At 45.6% G+C, this 20491-nt stretch overlaps 1 pseudogene; it reads left to right on the top strand.

Moving 5' to 3' along the window:
- Positions 1 to 12883: 12883 nt before the first annotated feature.
- Positions 12884 to 18215, top strand: LOC135965345 (spermatogenesis-associated protein 31E1-like; annotated as a pseudogene).
- The last annotated feature ends 2276 nt before the right edge of the window (positions 18216 to 20491 follow it).

Below are 20491 nucleotides of genomic sequence, written 5' to 3'. Positions count from 1 at the left end.
CTGATTTCAGTTCCATACTACTGGAGGTTCTCTAGCATCCAGTATTGGCAAATAAACATCCAGAATTTGTATTGAAAATTCATGCAAAAACAATCGTCAAAAGCAAAGCTAATTTCTAAATAAAATATTTTATCCTGGGTTTTATAAAAAATACAATGTGAACTTAACCAAAAATGTAATAACATTTAAAAGTGTTTATCTTATTGGTTATTACATGTATTAATAGTTGACTGATATTTAAAAATTATATCAGCTAATTTTATATATATATATAATTATATATATATACCAATAACGTAAATGACAAACAAGCCAACACAGATTTTATGCATAAATACCACATATATTTTATTAATGTATTTGGCAAGAATGGCATTTACATTTAGTTTTACAAAAACATGCATTTAGATATATTTGTTTATTGGCATTGGAATAGAGAAAGAATCACATAGCAAAACATTATTTTGCACTACAACATGATAGTACAAAACAAAATAATTTAAATTCAATTCAATAACTATAGTAATAGTAAATACAAGTTTTGCTTTAGTATTTGATATGTGTTCAGTTTTGTATTTTCACATGTACCTGTAAGTACTAGGCATATGTGTGTATGTGTATATGTGATTATGAAGTTCTGAAATATATCATTAACCTGTATAGTTGTGTAAACCGAAGAGTGGAGACTTGGGCTATGTCTGAGTCAGGGGTAGGGGCTGGTCCTGCACACCTCAAAGCCTGCGGAGAAGCCAAGTGCAGTTTTATAGACTCAGCTGTTTTCTCATTCAGGAGGAGTGACCTCCACAGTCTCCAATTTCTGCTAAGATATTGCAGAGGTCTGTGAGATATTAAGATATTTTTCCATTATTGTATTTTTTTCTTTTTTACCCTTCATGTCTCTTAAAGTTTGCTTAATGCAGATATATTTATATTTTTTAAAATATGTTAAAAAGATATAAAATATATTGCTAAGTAAAATTTCATGGTACAATCACATATTAAGTAATTATGCTTCTCTAAACCCTTTTATTGCCACTAAACTCCAGGAGTCTCACATCTGCTCTGGGCCCTGCCCTATCCTAAGGCATCCCACCTTTGAGCTTGCTGTGTAGTAGGAGACGTTCCAATCGGGTTATCCCTCTGCTGATTAAAAACCAGCCCAGCTCTGGTCCTGCATCTCTGGGAGAGGAGTGCCAGCCTGGGATTTCCGTGTTTCCACCTGGTAATCAGGAATGAACACAGAGGATTCAGTATAGGCTTTAAACTGTGCTATATTTTTCTTGTTGCTATTTTAAAAGGTTATTCATGCTATCTAAACTGTGAAAAACACATATACATTTTTTAATATATATTATATATAAATATATATACAGATATCTAGATTTTGCTGTTGTAATTATAGAAGAAAACAATGACCTCTGTGCCATTAAAAAAGCATTTGATTTTTCCACTTTTTTGTCTCTTTCCCTTAGGGACTCAGAGTTGCAATTAAGTGATTTTTGAAGTTTCTGTCTTGTAATATTGTCCTGCTGTTATAGAAACAAAAATGCTTCGTAACAATAGACTTTATTAGAGTTAACATACTTGTATTTTTACTTTATTTTTGCAGAAGACCAGAGTTTATTATTCAAATTCGACTTCCTGAGCATTTGGGGATCTAAGTTTTGTTTGTTTGTTTGTTTGTTTTGATATGGAGTCTCACACTGTCACTTGGGCAGGAGTGCAATGGCATGATCTTAGCTCACTGCAACTTCTGCCTCCCGGGTTCAAGTGATTCTCCTGCCTCAGCCTCCCAAGTAGCTTGGATTACAGAAGTGCCACCACGCCTGGCTAATTTTTTTTGTATTTTTAGTAGAGACGGTGTTTCACTATGTTGGCCAGGCTGCTCTCGAAATCCTGACCTCGTGATTCGCCTGCCTCAGCCTCCCAAAGTACTGGAATTACAGGTGTGAGCCACCACACCCAGCCTAAGTTTTTAAAGACAATTTGACAGGTAGGGGCTAGGGAAGTGGGGAGTGCTGATTGATCAAGTTGGAGATGGAATCACAGGGGGTCAAAGTGAGGTTTCCTTGCTGTCTTCTGTTCCTGGGTAGGATCTCAGAACTGATTGAGCCAGATTACCATTCTAGGTGGTGTCACCTGATCTATTGAGTGTAGGGTCTGCAAATTCCTTCCCAGGGTTAGTTTGGCCTGTGTCCAGGAATGAACAAGGACAGCTTAAAGGTTAGAAGCAAGATAGAATCGGTTAGGTCTGATCTCTTTCACTGTCATAATTTCCTCAGTTATAATTTTTGCAAAGGCTGTTTCAATCCCTCCCTTAGGGTTTCATAACACCTTATTCTTAAGGTGTGGGCTATGAAGATGGAAAAAGGCCGCCAATTGCTCTGGATTCCTCCTGCTGACAGGGGGCTTGGTGGGGTAGGTGTTGACCCCAAGGTGAGAGAAGCAGAACTGCTTTGCAGCTATCTGAGCTGTTTGAGTGTACACATGCAGGCCGGGCTGAGGTTCCAAGGCTTTCATGACAAAGGCATTCATATTCTTATCTACAGTTTTAGTACAACATTTAAGAAAACAGTGTACAATAAGATGAATAATGAGTTCTAGGACAAGGAGTGCAATTCACAGTTTTAAAAGTAGAGATTTAAAAGCATGAGTTAGGGCACTTGTAGCCTCCCAAAATTTAGGTTTCAGTTTAAATGGCAGGAAAAACAAAACAAAACAAAAAAAAAAAACACCTCAAAAACAACTAATAACACGTGTACTATAGTTTTTGAAACATAATTTTTTCTTTCTTCAGTCCTTATTTTTATTAAAAACAAATCCTGATAGGACCAATTTGTTTGTGAAATAAACTTTAGTTTTATTACACTTGGCATGATTATCTGCATAGAGCACAGCAAGAATAATTATTTTTCACATAGGCCTTTTAAATTGGCTTTGTTGGAACTCTGTATAAAGAGCCTTAGATAAGACTTTTTTAAAGCCCATCCCAGCCATGGGTTTGTACTCTCAAATGCCTATGAGTTGGGTACATTCCTGTCTTCTTGAGATGCCAGGTTAACTTAAGATTCCTGTGCCTGTTGGAAAGTGATAATTTTTACATACCATAGGTTAGGAACCCTGTACAGGGACTGCGTAGACAAGGTATGAGGCCAGTTTTCCCTAGGGGTTTTTATTGGCTCTAGAAGTCAAATTTGATTCCTTAAACAAAAGCATGCCATTCCAGTCAAAACCTTGGTAAAATAAAGTTTCTCCAATTGTGTCCTGTTGCAAAAGAAAACATTTTTATTGCACTTATGCAAATAATTATGTAGCCATAAATTAAGAATACTTGCAAATAGCTTCCAGATTCTGGACAAATCAGGTAGAGAGAAACAAATATGCTCCCAATTTGTTCACAGGAATATATTTTATTCAGTTGTTAAAAGCTGTAAGTAGCTCAAAAGAAGTTTTCTTGGCTCTCTGAAAAACAAAAAGGATCAGCCACGTTTTAAGCAAAAAAACAAAAAGAAAAAAAAAGCAAAGGACAAGATTAGCTCAGTTTTCTATTAGTTCAGTAAGCCCTTGTTCTGCTTAATATTCATGAACATTTCAGCTCTCCATGAGAGTCCTGAAGGTTTTTTCCTTTATTCTAATGTTGCAATCTCCAAAGCTATCAGAAACTTGCATTCAAGAGCCCCCGTCCAAGTTTTATTACTGATTATAAAACCATCTTCTAAAGAGTATCAGAACAAGACAACAATTGTCTGTGGATGAGAAGACATTTTAGGACAGCCAAAGTCAAACACATTGACAAGAACATTAAAATTGTTATGTTAAATTATTATGTGCCACAGAGGTTACAAATATTCTTGTCAAATGTGTGCTAAGGCATATCAAAATTATAGGAATCTTATACAATTTTGAAATACATGCTAATAATGTATTTATATGAATATAGCCCAAAGAAAGCTAAGCACCATTTTATATTTGGCCATGTTTTCTGCATGATTTTAATACATTAAATAAGTAGACTGTGTCTTTTTGGACTGTAGGGGACCTATTTTTTTTATCTTTGAATTTGATCTTCACAGGTTTGTCAAATATCAAAGGTTTAAAACACTGGATATCACAAAATAGAACCCTAGGTTACCTTAAGTCATTTGTTTATCCAAAATGATAACTCATAAAGTTTTAAAAAGGAAAAAACCTTTAGTCTGATAGAAAAGAGACTCATTTTCTCAAACTACAAGACCCAGTGAAGACAGCATGAAGCCTGTTGAATTGGTCTCCTCCCTCTCCCCTCCCTTGAAAGGCAAACAAAATTTTTTCATTGCCTCTCAGTATTACTTAAGAATCTTTATCAAAAGAGAAAACCAAAGTTCATGTTTACATTATTGCATCTTTAATGCTAAAGATAGTTTTTATTAAAATTCTATAAATCTATCCAGTGTTAATTAGTTTAACTGTAAGTTAATGTTTCTATAAACTTTTTATAGCCCTTTACAATTTAGTTATTATTCTTACAGAGCCTAACCATGTTTTAAGAAAACTCTGTTATGCTTTTATTCCTATGTTCAACTTATGGAAACATTGACTAATACCTCTTTAACTTTAGCCAATATGTTTACACACAAAATCTCTTTTAAAATTAATTTTTTATAAACCTTCCCCAACTTGCTTAAACCTTTAGATTTTTCCTATCTCCCTTAAAGCAATACTTTAACCCTCTAAACTTGGGCAAGAAATCCATATTCCCATGTCTTCTTACAATCTTTTACCAAAAGTACATTCTACTTTTCTTACATGCTTTGCATGTGGAACTGTTTCTTCAGTAGCCTCAAATACATGCTACACTGTTAACTCTGTGCAACTTCTATTTTTGGTGAAAAACCTGGTTAGTAGGTCATTTTAATTATGTACCAGATGTGGAGCTCAGGACAGACACAAGACAGAAGTGCAGATCAAATCTGTTCTTACTTTTCTTTAAAGCAATTAATTAGAACTCTTTTATGTAAACATCACACGCATATCACATATAAATACAAAGACAGACAGAAAATCCAGTCGTTGTAAGATTTTTCATTTGCCATTTCTTAAGTTACCTAATGGGATTACTGGAATCGAGCTAGAGCCCTTTGAGAAGCAGGGCTAGGAAAGCATGCAGTTTCTAGACCCTAATAAGCAGACATAGCTGGAAGGCGAAAACAGATCCCCCAAATTAAGGGTGCCATTTTATATGGAATCATGGACTCCTCCCATAGGGAAATACTACAGAAGAAGCTACTGCAGTGCTTCTACCCTGCATTTTATTGCAAAAAAAATCCAAAGCCAATCAGCACATTTTGTAATCAGCCCATCCCCCATGGATTCTCATCTCTCAGTGGGGTTAGGGATGTTTCCATACCTTCTAGGTGGTCAAGAGCATGCTTCTCTGATCCAAGCATTCAAGGAGCCAAGTATTCTTCCTAATTGCCATTAACAGTCCCTTATAGTGTATTTCTCATCTGCTTATTGCAAACTATGGCTCAAAGCTGTCTCATAATGTGAAGGAATTTCTGATACACCCCCCAAAAAAATCAGGTAACAAAATGTAAAATTGAAAATTAAACCAAGACTTAGATTTCGAGGGGGATCAGTTCCTGAGGTTCCATGAGGAAAACAGGTTTTTCTCAGAATGGGGTCTGTGGCACCTCCTCTGTTTTTCCCTATGAGTCCCAGGCTGTTAGAATTTATCTAGGTTCTCTCATGTGAGCCTCAAGAGTGGCAAGAAGAAAAAATGGAGGAAAACAATTCAGAAGAAAAAAACTTTTTCCAGAAAGACATGAATCAAGAAGAGGAAAATATAAATGTCTTATAAACAGATACAGTTTGGATACTTTATTTATTTATTTGTTTATTTATTTATTTATTTTTGTAATGTGGTCTGACTTTCTTTTCCAGGCTTATCTCAAACTCCTGAGCTCAAGAAATCGTCCTGCTTTGGCCTCCTGAACTACTGGCATTACAGGCATGAAAATAGATATCCAGCGTTACCCCATCCAACTCTGGATATCTATTTTTAATTAAACCACTTTTAATTATAGAGTTCTTTTGTTAAAAAATCTTTTAAAATCTCTTATTACCAGGCTCTGATGAGCGTAGCCAACATTTCTGACTTTTGAATTCCATACCAGATAACCTCTCACTTAAAATGAATACATATTAACTAAGGTTATAACTTTACCATGAACTCATGAAGTGTTTCAAAGAGATGGTAAACAGTTTTTTTTAAAAAAAGTTTAGAATTTCCCCATGATATTTCAGAGAAAGGAAAATTCAAGACAGGAAATCAGAAGCTATCCATGGGGTGGGGAACCCTCAAAAAATGGCAGAGTTACACAAGTAACAAACCAGAAAGGAATCAATCCCAAAGCCATGAATTGAACCTGGGGGCAGCCACTGTCCAAAGACCAAAGCCTTGGTTATGGAGCTACAGCATTCAGCAGGTTCTGTTGCTCTTCCCAGAAAGAGCCTAGAGGAGTCAGTTTCAAGCTTGCAAAGGCTTTTAACTGCCCAAGATAATGTTTAGGGCTGTAAATGAATCCCCAAATTCCTGTCTGCTGGATGGCAGAGACCAAGAGAAAGTATCAAGGTTTCTTTCTCACATGGTCACAAGGTTAAGCTCTCAAGTATATAAAACAAAAAGAGAGAAACTTCATATGGCACTAGTCTCAGGGACCCCCAGCAACTTTGTAAATGACCAGCTGCCAGGCTGGCTTGAAAAGCAGGCTTATAGTGGTCCTAAGCCCATCTTCTCTCCTGTGATACCTCTCTCTCCATTAAAGAACAAAACAGAAAGACAAATTCTTAGCAAAAATTGCTCCAGATTTGCTACAGCCTAAGACTAGTCTCACAAATCCTTTTTTCTATTAAACCTTTGCAGAGGAGACAATCATGTTTACATTTGCACTCACACACATATACACACACACACACACAAACAGTGGGAGGAGGAGGGAGAGAGACAGAGAGAGAGAAAAAAAAAGATGAGAAACTTGGTTGGTAAGAATTTCTTGCCCCCCTTTTTTTTTGCCAGCAAACCAGGTTTCTGGGTTCCCTTTCTCTGCAGCTTTCAGAAGAACAGAGCAGCTTTGATGTCCCCGTTCACTGTATCATAGATATGGGAGCCAAGCCCCATTACTAAATAAAATCATCCTTTTCTGTTTGATGGAACCATAAGCAAAGCTTCTCAATTTTGCAAGATGCTGCCCAACAGGCTGCATGGGGAATCAAATTAATATTTTCCTTCCCAGCCAATGTAAAATACATGCAAGAAAATAGACACAAGTCACTTTGTTCAGCACCAATATTCACTTGGTAAGGCTCAAACTTTCTCCTTTTGGCCCCTGTTACCTTTGATCCACACCAGGTGTGTGTGACGGGGATGATCTCCAAATGGTAATTCAATGTGTAATCTCTAGGCAAGAAGACAAACCTGACAAAAACAAGCAATGGGGAAAGAACTTCCTATTTAATAAATGGTGTTGTGAAAACTGGCTAGCTAGACACAGAACATTTAAGCTGGATCTTTTCCTTACACCCTATACAGAAACTAACTCCAGATAAAGTCTTAAGTGTAAAAGACAAAACTATAAAAACCCTAGAAAAAAATCTAGGCAATACCATTCAGGTCATAGGTATGGGCAAATATTTTATGTTGAAATCGCCAAAAACAATTGTAACAAAAGCAAAAATTGACAAATGGGATCTAATTAGACTAAAGAGATTCTGCACAGCAAAAGAAACTATCATCATAATGAACAGATAACCCATAGAATGGGAAAAAATTTTTGCAATCTATCTATTTGACAGAGTCCAATATCCAGAATCTACAGGGAATTTAAGGAAGTTTACAAGAAGAAAACAAACAAACACATTAAAAAGTAGGCAAAAGACATGAACAAACACTTCTCAAAAGAAGATATAGATGCGGCCAACAAACATATGGAAAAAAGCTCAACATCACTGATTGCCAAGACCAGCTCAGTTGGGGAGACCTTAACCCAGTGGCGCAAGAGGAATTAAAGACACACACACAGAAATATAGAGGTGTGAAGTGGGAAATCAGGGGTCTCACAGCCTTCAGAGCTGAGAGCCCTGAACAGAGATTTACCCACATATTTATTAACAGCAAACCAGTCATTAGCATTGTTTCTATAGATATTAAATTAACTAAAAGTATCCCTTATGGGAAATGAAGGGATGGGCCAAATTAAAGGAATAAGTTGGGCTAGTTAACTGCAGCAGGAACACATCTTTAAGACACAGATCACTCATGCTGTTGTTTGTGGCTTAAGAATGCCTTGAAGTGGTTTGCCGCCCTGGGCAGACCAGGTGTTCCTTCAGTTCATTCCCGTAAACCCACAACCTTCCAGCTTGGGCTTTAGGGACATTATGAACATGCCACAGTGCTGCAGAGATTTTGTTTGTGGCCAGTCTTGGGGCCAGTTATGGCTGTATTTTGGGGGGCTTGCTCCCAATATGACTCCCTTCTTTGATTTGCAAAGAGATAAAAGTGAGGGCAGCTTTGTCACAGTGAGCTACTTCAACCTGGATTTGAGCCCACATGATGGACACCATTTGCCAAGACCAGCTAGGTTGGGGAGACCCTAACCCAGTGGCACTAGAGGAAGTAAAGACACACACACAGAAATACAGAGGTGTGAAGTGGGAAATCAGGGGTCTCACAGCCTTCAGAGCTGAGAGCCCCGAACAGAGATTTACCCACATACTTAATAACAGCCAACCAATCATTAGCAATGTTTCTATAGATATTAAATTAACTAAAAGTATCCCTTATGGGAAACGAAGGGATGGGCTGAATTAAAGGAATAGGTTAGGCTAGTTAACTGCAGCAGGAAGACGTCCTTAAGACACAGATCGCTCCTGCTCTTGTTTTGGCTTAAGAATGCCTTTAAGTGGTTTGCCGCCCTGGGTGGGCCAGGTTTTCCTTGCCCTCATTCCTATAAACCCACAACCTTTCAGCTTGGGCGTTAGGGCCTTTATGACCATGTCACAGTGCTGCAGAGATTTTGTTTATAACCAGTCTTGGGGCCAGTTTATGCTGGATTTTGGTGGGCTTGCTCCCAACACGGATCGTTAGAGAAATGGAAATCAAAACCAAAATGAGATACCATCACATACCCATCAGAATGGCAATTATTAAAAAGTCAAGAAACAACTGATGCTGGTGAGTTTGAGAAGAAACGGAAACACTTTTACACTGTTGGCAGGAATGTAAATTAGTTCAGCCATCATGGAAGACACTCTGGTGATTCCTCAAATATTTAGAATCGGAAATACCATTTGACCCAGCAATCCCATTACTGGGTATATACCCAAAGGAATATAAATTTTTATTTTATAAAGATGAATGCACCTATATATTCATTGCAGCACTATTCACGGTAGCAAAGACATGGAATCAACCCAAATGCCCATCATTGATAGACTCGATAAAGAAAAAGTAGTGCATATAAATCATGGAACACTATGTGGCCACAACAAGGAATGAGATTATGTCCTTTGCAGGGACATGGATGAAGCTGGAAGCCATTATCCTCAGCAAACTAACATAGGAACAGAAAACCAAACACCACATGTTCTCACTTCTAAGTGGGAGCCGACCAAAGGGAACGCATGCACACAGGCAGGGATACAACACACTCTAGGGCCTGTCAGAAGCAGGAGAGATCATCAGGAAAAATGGTTAATGCATACCAGGCTTAATACCTACATGATGGGTTGATAGGTACAGCAAACCACCATGGCACACATTTACCTATGTAACAAACCTACACATCCTGCACGTGTACCCCAGAAGTTACAATAATTTTTAAAAGATACATAAAACATCTGAACAGACATTTCTCAAAAGAAGACATATGAATGGCAAACAGGTATATGAAAAGGTGCTCAACATCACTGATATCAGAGAAAGACAATCAAAACTACAATGAGATCTCATTTCACCCCAGTTAAAATGGCTTTTTCTCTAAAAGACAGGCAATAACAAATGCTGGCGAGGATGTAAAGGGAACCTCATACACTGTTGGTGGAAATGTGAGTCAGTACAGCTTCTATGGAGGACAGTTAGGAGGTTCCTCAAAAACTAAAACTAGAGCTACCATATGATCCACTGCTGGGTACATACCCAGAAGAAAGGAAATCAGTAGATTGAAGGGATACATGCACTCCCATGTTCCTTCTAGCACTGTTCACAATAGCCAAGATTTTGAATCCACCTAGTGAGTGTTCGTCAACAGACAACAGGATAAAAAAAAGGTGGTATATATATATATGCAGTGGAGCACTCTTCAGCCATAGGAAAACAAGGAGAGCCTATCATTTGTAATAGCATGGATGGAACTGGAGGTCATTAAGTGAAATTAGGCAAAGAAAGACAAACAGACATCACATGTTCTCTCTTATTTGTGAGAGCTAAAAATCAAACAGTCAAACTCATGGAGATACAGAGTAGAAGGATGGTTACTAGAGGCTGGGAAGGTGCAGTGGCAGAGAGGTGGGGATGGTTAATGGATAAAAAAAGTAATTAGAAAGAATGAATAAAATTGAGTATTTATAGTATTTGACAGCAATAGAATGCCTATGGTCAATAATAATGTAATTGTACATTTAAAAAGTGAGGATAATTGGATGATTTGTAACACAAAGGAAAACGGCTGGAGGTGATGGACACCTCATTTACCATGCTGCGATGATTACACACTGCATGCCTGTATGAAAGTATCTCATGTACTCCATTAAAATATACACCTGCCGCGTGCCCACAAAAATAAATATTAAACATTTAAAAAACTATGAAAATTGTAATCAAAATTCACAATGATCAATAAGTACAAATAATGTAAGTTCTATGTCTGAGTTGATGCAGGGTAGGAACATATTAAGGGGGAAAGCTAGAACCGCAAACAAATGAGATCCTGAGAGCAAGAAACTGGAGAAATAACAGAAACTCCAGGGAGAAGTCTGGATCTTAAAGACATGGGAAATTGAGGGACTGGCACAGACATCTCCACAAAACCAGGTCACATCTGTGTTCCAGGAAACAGAATAGAAAATGCACTCAGGACTGTCTCTGACAGGGTGAGCAACTGGGGAGGGAAGAAAAGATCTGGGGGACCCAGGAGGGTGGAGGGACTGGAACTGGGACTTGAGGGTGGGGCTGTGCTTCAACCTCCTCCTCCCACTGCCCTTGCCCTGCCGTCAGGAACCCTTGGTGAGGAGGAGGTCCCCAGCTCTGTGACGCAGGCCTGGGCCCCAGTCTCTAGTTCCAAAAGTGATGCCCAGGTCTCAGTTGCTTGAGGGTGACATTGTACTTCAGATGGAAAAAGTGCTCTTTCCTCTGAAGAGCCCTAGTGCCACATGGCTGGGCCCCAGCTCCAATCCCTGGATTGTGGATTTCATTCTCACCTGAGTGTGGAGCTGGGGGTTTCTCTTCCTATTACTCTCCTACCTTCCCAGTGACCCACTGTCACCCCCGCTTGGAAGGAAGAGGAGCAGCAGGAAGGTAAGGAGCCCCCAGCCCAGCCCCACAGAGAAAGACTCTCTCTCTTCTTTTCCTCCCCTCATTCCCACTTTTCCTAAGCAGCGAGAGACCCTTCTGTGATGGGAAATCTCATCATCCCTCTAGGGAAGGGCAGGGCAGGCAGGGGTGGGAGTGGGCGGAGGATTCCATCCCCAGCTCCCAGACCATCTGTGACATGTGCAGGAGGCATCAGGGCAAAAACCAACACTGGACTCAGCCACGAGGACCAGATCAGGAGAGGGGTGAGGTCTCTGTGGGAGGACAGGCCCCAGCCCTGGCTCATCAGCCTCTTTCTGAGGCTGGTACCTGGGGGCCCAGACGCTTCTATGTGGGGTGATCTGGGAGCTGTGCTGAGACCCTGAGAGCCTCCCGCCAGAGCCTGGATTCATGTCTGGCCTCCTTCAAAGAAGAATCCTACTGGCAGCTCAGAGGCCCTGTAGGCCTGAGCCTGGGTCTGCCTTCAGCAGAGGAGCAGGGACTGGGGATATCCAGGGTGGAGTCACACACAAAACCCCCACTTGCATTTCCCTAAGAAGGAAAACAGAAAACATTTCATCAATGAAACATAAGTAAAAGAAATGCACACAGAGCTCCGTGAGCTACAGGCAGAAAGCTGTGTTACTCATGAGCACTGCGTGTGTGCAGCTGGCCTGGGGAGAGGAGACGGAGAACTGGTCCCAGCCCCTCACTCTTGCTTGCCTCTTACCATCAAAGGAAGAGATTGGGAGGCCCAGGAGCAGGAAGAAGATCCTAGCTCTGAAAGGTGAGGTTTTACTGCTCCGCGGACTCCCCAGAGGTGACTGAGCATCACCTGTCCCTGAGGAAGTCATTTGCAGAGGCCTGAGAGGAAGCTCCTGGGAGGGAAATCAGAACCCGGGGCCTCCTCAGATTATCTGTGGGAATGAAGCCATGGGCCCGGGAACCGGTATTGCCCATAAGTGGGCGCTGTGGGGGAGGCACCAAGACCTGCCAGGATATGGGGGGAGGTCAGGAGGGAGGCTCCAGGTCCATGCGGACAGCTGTTCTCCTCGGCCATGGCTGACTTCTTAGAGACCACCCCTGTCCGCTCTCCCCACTAGATGGCTGTGACACCCATGAGGGGGTGTACATGGAAGCACTCTTTGCAAATGACAAAGGTTCTGTGCACACCTTGCTGTCACCATTGGGGCCATGTGGCCTTGGACACAGATGCGTGGGTTTCAGGGTCTAGTTCCCCATGGTGTCCCCTAAAGAGACAGCCACTCAGCCTCCTGTGAAGTTTGCTGGCACTGCCCTCCCCACCATAACCCCGTCTCCTGACTTCCAGCTTGCAGAATCCTCCTGAGGGAGCTGGGGGAGACTGGGGGCCTGACCAACCCTCTGGAAAGATGAGGAGACTCCCCCTTCTCTCCACGTCCTCCTTTATACCAGGGCCTCTGATGCAACCCTAGGGCCTGGTGGTGACCTGAGAGGGGGAGGTCCTGGAAAGGGAACAGGAATGGACGGAAGCCCTGAGGCTGACATAGACAGAACTGTGTGAAGTCAGCAGTGGGGGAGGTGGAGGAGCTGTGGGCACCAGGTGCCCAGCCTTCCCGACCTCCCAGCCCCACCTGCCCCTGGCTGCAGCTTGTGCCTCATGTCTACTGCAGCCACCAGAGAAAGCTCACTGGGGAGGGTGGCTCTCACCTACCCTTAGCTGGAGACCCCCTGGGTGACATGTACCAACCAGCGCCTGCTAAGGCCCACCAACTGCATGGGAAATGCATGCAATATCCATCTCCCACCAGCTTGTCCCCAAGGGCTCTCCCAGCTACTCTGGCCTCTACCCTGTCACCAGGCGCAACGATCACCTTAGAGCCTTTTTGATCACACTCAACCCTGAGTACCTCCAGGTCACCAGAGCCCTTGTTACCCCTAAAACACCCTGCATCTCAGCCACATGTTTTTCCTCCTTCACCACAGCCCTCTGTTCCCGTGGCCTCCTCTCCACCTCCACCCAGCTCTGGCCTGGCTGAATTTCAGTGTGGCTCCACAGTATGCCCCGTCCCCCAGAGCTGCCTTTTACACAACCAGGGGCTGCCTTCTCCAACCAGGGTGATCTCCGGCTTTGGGTGCTCCAGTGATCCCATCTGGGACCTCTCCTGCTGGAGGGAGGCTGCCACCACCTGGGGCCTCTCCACCTGCTCACATGGCAAGTCCCAGCAACAGCATCTTCCTGACCTCATCCTAGGGGCTTCCTTCTGGGGAGACCCCACACTCAGGCAGATGGAGGTAGGTGCCTGCACATTCATCCACCCCAACATGCAGAAGCTGCTGGAAACTCATCACCAATAGAGCAGTGATGAAGATGTGGCAGGAGAAAGAAAGGGGGCAGGCAGACTACCTGCAGATGACATCACTGGGGAAGGAGTGGGACATCACGACTCTAAATCCCTTCTGGAATGTGACAACCCAACCACAGCAGCTGCCTGGTCCTCAGCAGGTCTCTGATGCCACGTCCATGGGGGACCACTTACAGTGGAAATGCAGCCAGCTCTTCTGAGACCTCTTCTCCCCTCTTTCAATAGGCAGTCCCTGGTGGTCACGGCCTGGGTTTCTAGGAACCCTTCCTCACAGAATGTGTACTCTGTACCATTGGATAAAGCCTCCACTTCTCTTCAAGGTGAACCTGAGGTTGAGGCATCCTCACAGCTTTCCCAGGCACAGCCCCAGCCCCACAGATGGCCCGGCTCCAACCTTTCACTTCAACCTGGCCCCAGTCCCAGCCCCCACCTCTGGCTGGGATCCAGAAGCAGTCTCACTTCTCACCCCCTGTCCCAAGCCTACCGTGCTCTTCTCCACCCCAGATCAGGTTCTGTGGGGCATCTTGCCCTACATCCAATGAGAGGGCACAGTCTGTCATCCCCAATTTAATGGAGTATCTTGAATGGCCCTTGCAGAAGTGACCAAAGTGGAAGAGGGCTTTTCCCTTTCTCCTAAAAAATTCTCAGGCTGTCCTGAGCCAGCCCACTGCCCACCTTCCCCAGAAGAGGCCGGCTTTCCAGAGCCCCAAGTCAGCCTCCATTCTTTCTGGGGTTGCCTCCAGCACTGAGATCCCAGAGCCACCGGCGGCAAGCACCGGTGCCATATGCCAGGAGCAGTCCCGTGGCCCTCCCAGCAGATTCCATCTGGAGACCTCTGCAACCTGAGGGGGAATTCCCAGGGAGGCCCCAGGGTCAGGCAGAAGACACACAGGGAGTCCTCTTGCCCTCCCAGGCTTCTGAATTGGCAGGAAAGGGCAGGAAGGATATGCAGAAGACAGGGCTCAGGAGCTCTGGAAGGTTATCTAGGAAGAGGTGCTTAGGGTCCAAACTAGAGGCACAACCAAGCCAGGATCAAGGCACAGGAAGGAATTCAGTGAAGGTTCTGGAGAAAGACAAGGAGGAGGCAGACGGTGACTTCAGGAAGTCCTGGAAGTACCAATCAGTAAGTTCCACACCCAGGGACCCAGACAGGAACCATTTGGAAAACAAGCTGCAGGTCCATATGGACAGGAAGGTGGGGGAGATCAAGGAGGGCTGGATCCCTGTATCTGTGTATTGCTCCTGGTTCATGGCCAAACGTGCTGTTCCCAAGTCTGACACCCACAGGAAACTGGGGAAGCTGGCATCCTGGAGGGGTGGGAAAGCCCACATGAACACCTCCCAGGAGCTTTCCTTCCTTCATCCCTGCACCCGGCAGATGCTGGAAGCACATCTTTTCAGGTTCTGTGTGAGGCACAGGTGGGGTCCAGACCTCCAGTCCCGATAGCCCATAAATGTCCAGTCAGGTAAGGCTCAGCCCTCACCCCTCCCATACTCCACATTTCCCCTCTGGGCCTCCTGGGAATCTCGGGTTGAATCTGTAGCCAAGTTTGTCATTTTATTGGAAAAACCTCCCCAGAATGGTCCAGGAGACAACAGAACAACAGGCAAGTCAGCCCCACTGTGAGTTGCCCTGTCCCTGCCCCACCACCTGAGCAGGAGGAAGGCCAGAGGGCTCCAAGATGGTCCCAGTCAGCTGACACCCATAAGCAATTAGAGGCCTCTCCGACTGGACAGGACAGGGCGTCTTCTCAGTCCCCCATGTGCAGCCTTGTAGGCAGAACCTGGCAGAGCAGGACTGTCCTGGGGTCTGGGAAATCCAACCTTGAGGGGTTCAGAAATGGCTGGGAATGAGGCATGGCTTGAGATTGAAAGCATGTCCCCAGGAAACTCCTGTCATAACAGAGCCCTGCAAGAGTTCTGCATAAGGTCCCAGTGGGCAAGGGCCAAAGACACCCTGGAAGCACTGGAGGCTGAGGAGGAGAAACCCCCTGCTTCAGAAGCCACCTTGGGAGCCAGTGTGAGGGCAAGTTCAGGAAGTGTTTAGGTGGACCTGAGGAGCACAGAGGCTGTGGGGACCACTAGTGTCTACACTATAGTGTAAACTGGTGTCTGTAGACCTCAGTGTCTACAATCTGTGTTGCTCAGGATCCAGGGCATCTGTGTCTGAAAGCACAGGCAGTCAATGAGATTTTGCTCACAGTGCAGGTAGACTCACAGGAGCAGGTGCCAGGCCGTGTCTCCAGCATCCTCCTCCAGGAGGGCCCCACAGACCTGTGCCTTCCAGGCCACAAAGTGGACATGCTCCCAGCCATAGACTGGCCACTCACTAATGCCCCACTGTCCACCTCCCAGACTGTGTTCAGTAGGAGGAACATGGCAGCTTTCCAGGGGCCATGTGCCCTCCTGTGGAAGGGAGGGGACAGACTGGGGCAGCAGGAGCCTGTGAGCCCAAAAGTGAAGGCCCCACAGAAGAGTCAGAAGATGCTGGGCTCTGTGAACAAGGGCGAGGCCTGCAGGAGGCCCAGACCAGGGTAGCAGGGACATAGGTGCAAGGGACCCAGGACCTCCGAAGCCAGTTGGAGGAGCCACCCTGCCCATGCCAGGGAAATAGGAGACAAACAATAAAGGAAATATGACAAGCCTCAGCTAGAGAAGGGACAGGCACCACCAGAGTGCAACTTCTGGAGAAAGATCAATCACCATTCACAGGGCATACTATCAGAGGAACCAGCTCCCAATATTTCAACATAGGTTCTTTTCTATTTTCCCTACGTGTTGGCTGGTCTGAGAAATAAAAAGAAAGAGTCCAAAAGAGAGAAATTTTACAGCTAGGTGTACGGGGGTGACATCACATGTTGGCAGGTTCCGTGATCCCCCCGAGCTACAAAACCAGCAAGTTTGTATTATGCATTTCAAAGGGGAGGGAGTGTAAGAATAGGGTGTGGGTCACAGAGATCACATGCTTCAAAAGGCAATAAAATATCACAAGGCAAATAGGGGCAGAGCAAGATCACAAGGCCAGGGCAAAATTAGAATTGCTCAGGAGGTTTCATGTCCCACTATGTATGCATTGTCATTGATAAACATCTTAACAGGAAACAGCGTTTGAGAGCAGATAACTGGTCTGACAAGAATTTTCTAGGCTGGTATTTCCTAATCCTAGCAAGCCTGGGGGTGCTGCAGGAGACCAGGGTGTATTTCATCCCTTATCTACAACTGCATAAGACAGACGCTCCCAGAGCGGCCATTTTAGAGAACTTCCCCTGGGAATGCATTCATTTTCCCAGGGTTATTCCTTGCTGAGAAAAGAAATCAGCACTATTTCTCCTATGTGCTTTCTGAAAGAAGAGAAATATGACTCCGTTCTACCTGGCGCCACAGGCAGTCAGACTTTATGGTTATCTCCCTTGTTCCCTGAAAATCGCTGTTATCTTGTTCTTTTCAAGGTGCTCAGGTTTCATATTGTTCAAACACACAGGCTTTACAAACAATTTGTGCAGATTACACAGTCACCACAGGGTCCTGAGGCAACATACATCCTCAGTTTATGAAGATGACAGGATTAAGACATTGAAGTAAAGACAGGCATAGGAAATTACAAGAGTATTGTCTGGGGAAGTGATCAATGTCCATGAAATCTTCATGATTTATGTTCAGAGATTGCAGTAAAGACACACATAAGAAATTATAAAAGTATTAATTTAGGGAACTAATAAATGTCCATGAAATCTTCACAACTTATGTTCTTTGGCCATGGTTTCAGCCGGTCCCTCCGTTCAGGGTCCTTGACTTCCCCCAACAGTCTACACCCCAGGAAAAGAGGTGCAGGGCAGGAAGACGTACTTCAGAAAGGCAAGCCCAGGGCAGATGCTGTCCAGAGCTAGGAGTCTGATCCAGCAAGGTTGTTTATGAATAGCATGACTAATGAAGCCCAGGCCATCATCAGAGTTGTGGGTCAAATCCTGGTGGACAAATTGGGGATTCAGCAGGGATGTGGTCCCTCAGAGATCAACTGCCACAAAGGCGACCTCCAAGCCCAGAAGAATGTGCCTTCCTGCTGCCACAGGAGTCACTACCAACAGGAACACAGCAGAGAGATGAGAGCCCTGGCTTGCAGCCCCAAAGCCACCCCCAAGGGCCACAACTGTCCTGTCAAAAACAAGGGCATCAGAGACAGAGACAGCAGTTGGGCTCCCACCTCCCAGGGAGCCTGTGTCCCCAGCTGGTCCCCACCACCACAGGCCACGAGAGGCAAGCACCTCCCGTGGCCCCATCCACAGCCACAGGAACTGAGGTCTACACAGATGGGTCTTGCTTCCTGAACCAGCTCAGGCTTCTCACACCTCTCCTGGGAGAGTCAGGGGGTTCTACTCAAATAACACTGGACACCTACATAACAAACCTGTCCTGTATGGATCATCACCGTTCCCATGTGTTCCTGACTTCCACGGAGAAGTTCCCAATGCACCTGCTTTCCCTGCAGAGGTGGAAGCTTCTGTCTGTGCCATGCTAGGGCACAGGAAAGGGCTCAGTGTCAGCTCCTCCTGAGTGTGGCTCCCAGAATGACTGGGCCAGGAGGAGGCTGACAGGGACCTGGAAGACCCCATGTTCTCCCTGTCCCCACACTGTGTCTGGTTTCCAAACTGGATCATGACTCAGAGCCTTCAGGACGTGTAAGGTTAGCAAACCCTTTGGAGATTCCACCTGGGCTCTGGCTCACTGCAACCCCCATTCTCACTAAGGTGACTTCTGTGCTGCTGTAGGAGCTGGGTCTGCAGGGGCCTCACGGACTGAGGGGGTGGTAGGCTCCAGGAGTGATGAATCCCAGAAACCCCCCTGCCCCACAGTAGTCTGGGAATGTGGGGGTGTCCTGTGCTGGCCCTGGGTCAGAGGCAGGACTGCTCTTTCCAGGATCTCCTGGTGGGGAAGAGATGACACCCTCCCCAGACACTTTCCTGTCTGCTGAGTTCCGGGATGGACTTGGGCCCTGCCAACACTTGGTTCAGCCTTGATAACACCCTTGGGTTCATGTCTGCCATCCCCGGCCTCACTCCCCAGAGCAGTCTCCCAGCCCACTAGTGTGGGGTGTCCGTTTCAGGAGGCACCCAGGGCTGCTGCCTGCCCCTCTGGTAGGACTCTGTGGTCAGGAACCACAGGAGAGGACCTTAGGTTCAGGGTGGGAGGTGGGAAAAGAATCAGGGAAGATGAGCCTAAGATTGCAAGTGCAGGATCCAAAAGCTGCCTGCAGCTGTAACCAGGGTCCTCGCAGTCTGGTGACCATTACAAGCAAAAGTGGTCAGTGCCACTCCCGGGGGAGGGGAACCCAGAAGGCAAGGGTTGGCCTGGGTCACACAGCACATCTATGGTTCCAGGCCCATGTGCTTGCAGGGGACACATTGGGGCTCAGAGAATCTGGTCACATGGTTGGCAAGGACAGTCCCCACATGGCCCAGTCCTGTGCTTCCTCCGTCCTGGTGCTGGGTCCTTCCTGGCCATCCCCAGGGAAGGCAGGAGCAAGGTCAGGGCAGGCAGGAGCCAATTCCTCATAGGGATCTGCCCAGGGGCCTTCTGCCCCAGGGGACCTCTGCACTTGCAGGGGTTGTGGAGGCTGAGGACAAGGGGACTGGCCTGTACCCAGGCCTGGTAGGACCCAAGTTGGGGACCTGTTTTGAACATGCCCTGGTGTCACTTTGGGTGTCCCAACTACTGCTGGAGCCAAGTCCTGTCTGGGGTGGTGACTTGGGAAACTCCAGTGTGGGCCTAACATCTATGGGACCCAGGATCCTGGGACCTGCAGCAGAGGAACTCCACAGGGACCCCCAGTAGACCCCAACACTCAAAGATTCCCACAGAGACCCCACATTCATCAATATTTCAGAGATTCCCCACAGTGATCCCCAGAGACCCCAACAGAGAATCTGACTGAGATCCCCCCACAAAGACCCCCTAGAAGGACCCCCCCCCAGAAATCCCCGAGAGAGACTCACACAGAGACTCTTCAAAAACAACACAGAGATCCCCACGGAGACACCCACAGTGAGTCTAACAGAGACCGGCACAAACAAAATATATCAAGGTCACTTTGCCACACCATAAAATCCCTAGCACTGCACTCACTTGGTGAAAATGAGCGGCATCTACCTCATTACCAGCAGCGGTTTTCTCCTGGCGGCCTCTGCCCTCTTCTAGATAAGATTCCTTGAGATACCAAACAATAGAAAAGCCTCCTCTATCAGACAGCGTCCAATTTCGAGCAAGCCCCTGACCCGCTGACAGACCCTTCCCAGGATCACCCAGTCACAACCCCCATGCTGATATCAAACTGTAACGTTCTTCATAGAAACGGTGAGAGTTCCTCTGATGCCATCCTTCTGAGATCGCCCTCAGTTCCTCAGGCCATGCTCCCCCTCACCGCCAAGGGAATCCCCCCGGCTGTTCTAGGTCGCCTTGCTCAGGGGGCTCCTCCTGCAGGCCTTGTGCTGGAGCACATGGAACAGGAAGGATCTCGGCTTGGACAAAGCTTCCTCAGAAAACCTTCTCCGATTCCCCTATGAGGCCAGGCCTCCTGTGCTGGGTTTCCCACCCTGGCCCTTCTTCC

This window comes from Macaca fascicularis, chromosome 10 (genome assembly GCF_037993035.2).
Source record: "Macaca fascicularis isolate 582-1 chromosome 10, T2T-MFA8v1.1".
In the NCBI taxonomy this organism is placed as follows: Eukaryota; Metazoa; Chordata; class Mammalia; order Primates; family Cercopithecidae; genus Macaca; species Macaca fascicularis.
The sequence above is the reverse complement of the archived record's forward strand: the minus strand, read 5'-3'. Positions and strand labels throughout refer to the sequence as shown.